Source organism: Curcuma longa, chromosome 17 (genome assembly GCF_044706935.1).
Source record: "Curcuma longa cultivar G26 ecotype Majalengka, Jawa Barat chromosome 17, ITB_CL_G26_1.1, whole genome shotgun sequence".
In the NCBI taxonomy this organism is placed as follows: domain Eukaryota; kingdom Viridiplantae; phylum Streptophyta; class Magnoliopsida; order Zingiberales; family Zingiberaceae; genus Curcuma; species Curcuma longa.
The window spans coordinates 8699060-8707348 of NC_133877.1; the positions used below are offsets into that span (position 1 = coordinate 8699060).

At 39.0% G+C, this 8289-nt stretch overlaps 1 pseudogene; it reads right to left on the minus strand.

Moving 5' to 3' along the window:
* The window catches only part of LOC141848344 (uncharacterized), a 42579-nt pseudogene that overhangs the window by 7127 nt on the left and 27163 nt on the right, over positions 1-8289 (minus strand).

An 8289-nucleotide genomic window follows, 5' to 3' on the forward strand; every position in this document is an offset into this window, starting at 1 on the left:
TGTAACGCCCGCCCTTTTACGTAGGCCTTTGACGGACGCTACAGTTCTACTCATTCATTCATACATGCTGCTATTCATTATCATATACGAACAATCCCAAAAACTTTGCAGCAGAAACTTAACTACTTTTTAACAACAGAAGTTAATATATGATAAATAAACACCAACCTAATGATAGTTTTAAACAACCTAGGTTCAGAAACCCCTTATAACATGATAGTTTTAAACATGAACTAAAATCAACATCTAGATATAAAATTTTGCATGGCCAAGGACTTTGATCAAGTCACCACCACACACATCTTCTCAGCCCTGTCCTGCTGCCTCCCTTGCTCAGTGCCTGTTAATCTGGATCTGCAATATATGGAAAGTATCTATAAGCATAAAGCTTAGTAAGCTTCTTTCCTACTCACAAAATCCGAATGCTACATAACATATCATTTCTAACATTAAAACATAAAAGCATATTAACATTTCTTAAACATGCAACCTTCTAGCATGATAACCATTTGCTTTTTCAAAATATATTATCTTAGTAGATAAACATAATCAACATTGTCAGGGTCCCCTGGCTTGTACCCATTCATTCTTTGCGCGCATACATTTCAAGTAGTACGAGGTAGCTAATCTCGACTACACGGTTACTAGGTCTTCTCAAACGTCCTTCGACCCAGGGCGTTTTAAGGAGCCCATCCCTTGGATCCTTTTCAGGTTCCGGTACAAGCCTTCATTTAAAGTAAAATAACTTTATACTTTCTTTTCATTTTCACATGAATGTCCCTTTATATTTTCCTTTCATAACATGCTGGACATTCATATTTAACTTGAACTCATTACATACATTTGGCATAGAGTATAACATAACCCTAGGGCTGTCATCAGTGAACTTATGTTGACCCTAGACCTTAACTTTTCCTTAGGATGGTCAAAACTGATTGGTTATGTTTAGAACATCGTTTAAGCCTAACCTAGGTTCAGTCGAACCCGGTAAAACATGAAATCATAAAGTTTACCTATCTGGAACCCAATCCGACCAAAACAGAGGGCTTAATCGATCAGATGATCGATTAAGTGCCCTTGTAATCGATCGAACGATCGATTACAAGTTACGTTCACAGAAGGCTGGGTAATCGATCAAGTGATCGATTACCCTCTGCCTTAATCGATCACTTGATCGATTAAGTGTCGTAGTTTCTTCTTCCGAGGCTTGGTAATCGATCTGGTGATCGATTACCACCCCTAATCGATCGCTTGATCGATTATGTGCCGTAACTTCGTTCCTCTTTAAGGCTGTTAATCGCTCTGTTGGTCGATTAACCTATTTGTAATCGATCCAGTGATCGATTACAACCCTTCTGATCAATTCGCAGAATCGATTCTTACCCCGTTTCAACTCTGTAAATTCCGTTCTTTCAAATTCTAACTAACAAAACCTAATCATACACCTAACAACAGATTCAAACCGATTCCTTGGTTATGTTTAACATGGTCACAGATCTATAGTTTGCACTAAGAACTATGTTTACGAAGCTTAAAACAGACATAAACATGAGTAAATCTGAAACTGTCAACACCATAACCATAATCTTAAGAGTATCGTAACTATTACATTGCAGGTGAGGGAAACTTACAGAGTTCTGAAGTTTCTAAAGATTACCCAACACCTCTCCACACCTTCAGCGAAACCCTCGGCCAGAGAAGCAACAGAGCAAAGAGGAAGAAGAAGGAGAGGAAGAAGGCTTGGCACGGTGAAAGCTCTTATTTTCGGTGAAGAGAGGAGCTTATATAAGGAGAGATAGAGGAGTTACCGCAAGGTAATAAATCCTCTTAATTAGTCAGGTAATAAATCCTCTTAATTAGCCATTAAAACGTAATCAACCCAGTATGGTAACGCCATCTCATCCCAACGTTGCCTTGATTTGATTTTTATGCTCCCTAATGATCCCTGAGCCTTAAGTAACATTCTAGTAAATTAAAACTGCGTAAAAAATAAAATATTACCAGAACTCTGTAGATGACCTCGAAGCCTTCCTCTGTATTCCTTTCTTCTTCCTGGACGTTGGGTGGACAACGAACCTCCAGAAGCAAAGGATCTGCAACCTCTGGATGATGAAGCTTTGGATCTCCTTTCTTCTTCTTGCAGCAACTTCGCCTCTTCTTGTCTCCCACCTTGGATCCGGCCACCACACCTTGGAGGATGTTCGGCCACCACAATAGAGAAAAGAGAGGAAGCAATGGAAGAAGAAAAACCGGAAAAAGAAGGAGAAGAAGAGGGGGGCTAGGGCCGGCGGCAACAAGGAGGAAGGAGAGATATCCGAAATCGTTTCGGTATAACTTCTCCTCTCTTGAATTGATTCCTCTAGTTGCCGCCCACCCCCTCTTCTTTTATAGCCTCACGCCCAAGACCAAGCACCTCTTGCCAATTCTAAATTTTTCTATAATTTTGATTGATTCCATGAACCAATTCTAAATTATAGAAACTTATTGAATCCTGGCCTTTAGATTTGCCTTGCTTGGTTTCTAGCCGTTAGATCTTTTCAGAAATAATTAAAAGAATTATTTCCAACCTTATCTAAAGTGGCCGGCCATTATTATTAATTTCCATGAATTAATTCTATATTAAAAGGAAATAAAACTTAAACCGAAGAGATCTCATCCATCGGATGCAACTTAATCTCATCTAACGGTTACGATATAATCTCCTTTAATATAACTTGATCTCTTCGATCCAATGGCCATGAATACTTCTCTTGGGCGTGGGGTTCATATGAACCATGTCTGGTTCACCTCGTGAACCGGTTCTTCCTTCCAAAGAGAATTAAAACCGAACCGGATAGATCTCGTCCATCGGAGACGACTTAATCTCATCCAACGGTTCTAATCTATTCTCTTCTATTCCTCTTTATTTATTTCGATCCAATGGATGCAACTTGATCTAATCCCACGGATACAAGTTGATCTCATCCATTAACTCATCCTACGGTCGAGAACTAATCTCATCCAACGGTCGAGATTAAATCTCATCCGACGGCTGAGAACTAATCTCATCCGTTTGATTGCATCCTTTTGAAGATGTCTTTAGGCTACAGCGGGGACCTCGAGGAGGTATTGGATCTGGCCTTCTGATGGGTTTCGGATCCCGTATTCAACCCCGAATACACACCTACATCCATCAACAACGATCCATTCCACTAGAGGATCATTGTTGCACTACCAATCCAATCCCCAAATTACATTATGGGTTCCTTCTTATTATTTTATGCATTGCTCCCCGTGTTTAAGATATCGTATGTCCGTCAATTATCTGAGTTCACTGACAACTCAATAATCGACATCTAAGACCTTGAATAGTACCACTCAACCTTATTGTCAGCCGGACCAAGTCCACTTGCAAGATTTGACTTGACAATCCTTATGAGCTCTCCAAGGGGACATCATCAGCCCTACTGGGACACGGATTCCTTCTATAATTAATGGCACACCGTATAGATAGTAACATCACCCAACTTACCGAGAATAATTGATCTGACGGAAAGATCTCACCCTTTGGTAAATCAAAGCAATAATTACTAACTATAGGTGCCCATTTATTACATCGGGATTAAGAGTGCATAATTATAATAACAGAGGTCTTGTTCAATTTGTGAGTCAGAGTAAATTGAACAACCTCAATGGTCCTACTCAATACACACAAAGTGCACTAGTGTAATTCTACAGTCAAGACAGACAGTCACCGAATTACACTACAACCGTTCCCGATGGGTTGTCCAACGCCATCTTGGTTGTGAGCCTTAGTTTATAATTCACAAGGGACTGATAATCATGGTCTTCTGTGTCTCACAGACACCAAGTTATCTACAATGTGAATTAAGAGGACTTTATTGCAAAATACACTATTGCAATCATTTGACCAAAACATGATTTCTTTATTTCATAAATGTTTATATACAAAAGAGCTAGTCTTTTCAGTATACTTCCTAACAGTGTGCATTTCATTGTTGTATCTTCGGATTAGGATGAACTCTTTCTTTCCTTTGTATTGTAACCTCCACGATATGGAGTAGTTCCCTAGATTCTAGGATGTAGGATGAATCAGATGTATTGGATGGTTGTACTTTGGATTTGTTAATCTACCGATTTCAATGATTTAATTGTCTATTGCTTTGTGGATTTGTGCTTGTGTGATGAATGATTAAATGCGTGTGTATGAATCCATGAGGGTAGGGATTAATTGTGAATTGAGGAATCATTAGGCCGTACACCGGGGCGCTTCGTGACAGGAAGAAAGCCTTGAACCGGGCGAGTTTCCGAGGGGTTTCTTGATTCATAGTTAGTTTCTATGAGGGATAGTTAGCGATAATTCATTGTTGGGGAGAGGTCCGTCAAAAGATATCCTGTGACAGGGGATAGGGTTCTTTTAGTATTCTGGGGCGCCTGAGTGACACAGGAAAGCCTTGAACCGGGCTTCTAGAACCATCTCAAACCGACAATGATGACGTAAGAACACCAATGATTTATTTCGAGGATACCTGACGAGGTCTAATCGGATATATTGGTTAACATCCCTACAATTGAACAATTATTGAGGAATGGTAGAGGATCCAAGTCAATCAATCAATACTCTGAGGAGTCTGAAGTCCTAGGATCGTTTCACAACCCATTGTCACAGTCGATTCCTTTCTCCGGCTCTTGGATAAAGTACTCTAGAATACTCCCTTCTCCCCCAACACAACTCATGCTCAGTTTTCTCTCCACCTTTTTGTTGGGTCTAAAGAATGTCCACATCTCTACAATAGCATGATATTGTCCACTTTGGGCCTAAACCCTCATGGTTTTGTTCTTGGGATCTCCCAAAAAGGCCTCATGTCAATGGAGATATCTTCCATCCTTTTAAACACATGATCTTTTCCATGTGCTTTAGATGTGGGACTATGTTTGCACCCTTGCAACCCAACAATCTCCCCCTCAAACAAAGGACCACTGGAAGCACCGCTACCATTTCTCATGGTCCGGCTGCCATGTCCTCATGGTCTGGCTGCCATGTCCTTCATGGTCCGGCTGCCATGTCCCCCTTATGGTCCGAGCCTCCCCTACTTCCTTTGTTTTCCCCGAGGGTCCCCACATGGTTAGATCTGGATCATGGCTCATCCGGCGGTTAGTCCGGTGAAGAGCGGCCTCGCTCTGATACGAATTGTTGGGATATGATCTACGCTCATCACGAGGAGAAGTTGTTGTCGCCAAGATTATATCAGTAGATAACCTGGCAGATCCTTTCTCTAAGGCCCTTCCGGTGAGAGCTTTTGATAGGCATATTGAGGAGATGGGAATCAGATGTATGGCAACATTTTTGGCAGCATAGTCTTTTAGTATAAGTGGGAGATTATTGGGATGTATATTATAAGCCTAGCTTTTTATATGAACATCTATTTGAAATAATTTGAAATGAGAATCACTTTGGTCAAATGTTTGCATTTTATATTCTTATATATGTTAATGCAGTTGCCTACTTAATTTATATTGTAGATAACATGGTATGTGGTGCCACACAAAATATCTTGTTATCAGTTCATTATAAATTATAAATAATAGCTCACAACCAAGATGGATTGAGACAAACCATTGGAACGGTTGCAGTGTAATTGGTATTAGTTTATCTTGACTATAAAATTATACTAGTATACTTTGTGTGTATTGCGTAGGACCGTTTGAGCTCGTTCGATTTATACTGACTATATAATCGAACTAAACCTCTTTTATTATGGATATGCATGCTCTTAATCCCTATATAATAACAAGGACATATACTTAGTATTTATTTCTTTAATTCATCAAAGGGTGAGATTTATTCGTTAAATCAATAGGCCCGATGAGTTGGGAGATAATACTATTTATATGGTGTGTTGTTGATTATAGAAGGAATCTGTGTCCTAATTATTTAGGCTGATAATGCCCCCTTGAGGAGCTCATAAGGATTATCATATAAACCCTACAGGTGGACTTAGTCCGCATGATAATAAAGTTGAGTGGTACTACTCTTGGATTCAGAAGTTAATTAATTGAGTTGTCAGTAATTCAATTAATTGACAGACATACGATATCTTAAACACAGGAAGAATAATGCACTCATAATAAGAATGAGCTCATATTGTAATATGAGATTGGTGCGGTAGTTCAATAATAACTTTTTAGTGGTATGAGTTATTATTGATGGACTTGAGTTAGGTGTTCAGGGAAGAACACAGGAAGCCCAAGCCCATCAAGAGGTCTAAACCAATTTCTCCTCTAGGTCCCTATTGTAGCCTCTAGATAAAGTCTCGTATCTACCCAATAAGATTCTGTTAGAATTCTATTAGAATTCTATTAAAAATTCTTCTAAAAATTCAGTTAGAATTCTATTAAGAATTCTGTTAGAATTCTATTCAAGAATTTGGTTAACAAAATTCGATTAATCCTAAACTGAATTATGTTAATTTGTTATCCGACAAAATTTTGTTAAATTTTGTTATCCAATAAAATTTTATTAAATTTTATTATCCAACAAAATTATGTTAATTTTATTATCTAATAAAATTATATTAATTCTGTTATATTTTTTCTAAACTTCCTAAGATGGCAAAGCTATAAAAGGAGGATAAGGGGCGGCTCAAGAAGATATTCCAATTATTCTTCTAAACCTCCTAGGGCCGGCGCCTCCTAGCATACTCCTCCCTTCCCCTTTGTGTTGGCGCCTCCCTATCCCTCTTTTCCCCCTTAGGGTCGGCGCCTCCCTATCCTTCTTCTCCCTTTAGGGTCGGCGCCCTATCCCTCTTCTCCCTTGCTAGGGTTGGCGACCAAGAGAAGGCAAAGAAGAAGAGGAAGAGGAAGAAGAAGAGAACTTCTTCCTTGAGTTGTTGCCATCGGTTTGGAAGAGAGGAAAAGAAGAGTGGGTGGAGTTTATCTTGGTGATCGTCGCCCACACGACATCTAAGAGGAGGAGAGAAATACAACAGAAGATCAAGAGGTATTCGGGTAAAAATTATCTTCTATACAATCTACAAAGGAAAAGTATGACTTGTTTATTAATTCCGTTGTGTAGTTTATTTGCCTTTGTATGGATCCAGAATACTAACACAAGAGTCTAACGATCTTATGCTTCGATCAAGCACATGGTTGATCGAACATGTAGGTTGCTTGGAAAGGTTCCGTCCCTGTAAAAATTTTTATCTGGTAGAAATTCAACAGGACAGAATTCCAGGCACCTTCAACCATATCATCTTCTCCGTGTACCATGACCAAATTCTTATTTCCTCGCAAGTACATTAAGAATTATCTTGACATCCACCCAATGATCCATTCCTGGATCTGATCGGTATCTGTTCGTGACACTCAGAGTACATGATGCTTTAAGCTTCGTACACATCATAACATACATGATTGATCCTATTGCCGAAGCATAAGGAATCTAACTCATTTAAATCCTCCCGTCTTTTGTTTGTGGGCACGTAGACTTCGAAAGGTGTAACCTTTCTTGGATTCAGGCATGCTAAACCACTTTAGCACCTTGTCTATATGTGTAGACTGTGAAAGACCAAGCAACCTCTTCAATCTATCTCTATAGATCTTAATCATGAAGATTTAGCTCACTTCTTTCATGTCTTTCATGGAGAACTAATAGTAATTTGACTGACTGTGAAACAGGTATATCATTTCCTTTAATTAATATGTTATCAACATATAATTATAGGAATACGATCGCACTCTCACTAACCTCTTTACACACAAAGGGTTCATAGGATTTTGTGAGAAATCAAACTTTTTGATTGCCTCATCAAAATGGATATTCCATCAAGTTCTAAACTTAACTTTAATGAAATCCATTTCTGATTTCATGGTTGTTAACCATTTATCCCTTTCTAAACTTTTAAGAACATCTTCATAATAGTAGTTTACTCTACCTTGATGAGTAACACGTCATCTAATTCACATTCAAGAAATTCATATTTCTCTAGAATATTACATGTCCTACTGGATCTACGAAGAGGTTGTGTCTCTAAAGGTTCAGCCAATGACTCATCACTATGAATAATCGGTTGTGGTTCTTGACTAGGTGTCTCGTTAATGTCTATTTTGTTAGGATCGGTTGGTTCGCTAGAGGGGGGGGGGGTGAATAGCATTTTTCGAATATTCTTCGATTGTTTCTCTGCAAGAGTGTTAGCGGAAGCAAAATATAATAGAGAAAACAATAGATCAACGCTAACCCGGTTTGTTTACTTGGTATCTACCTCTGCAGAGGTGACTAATCCAAGGATC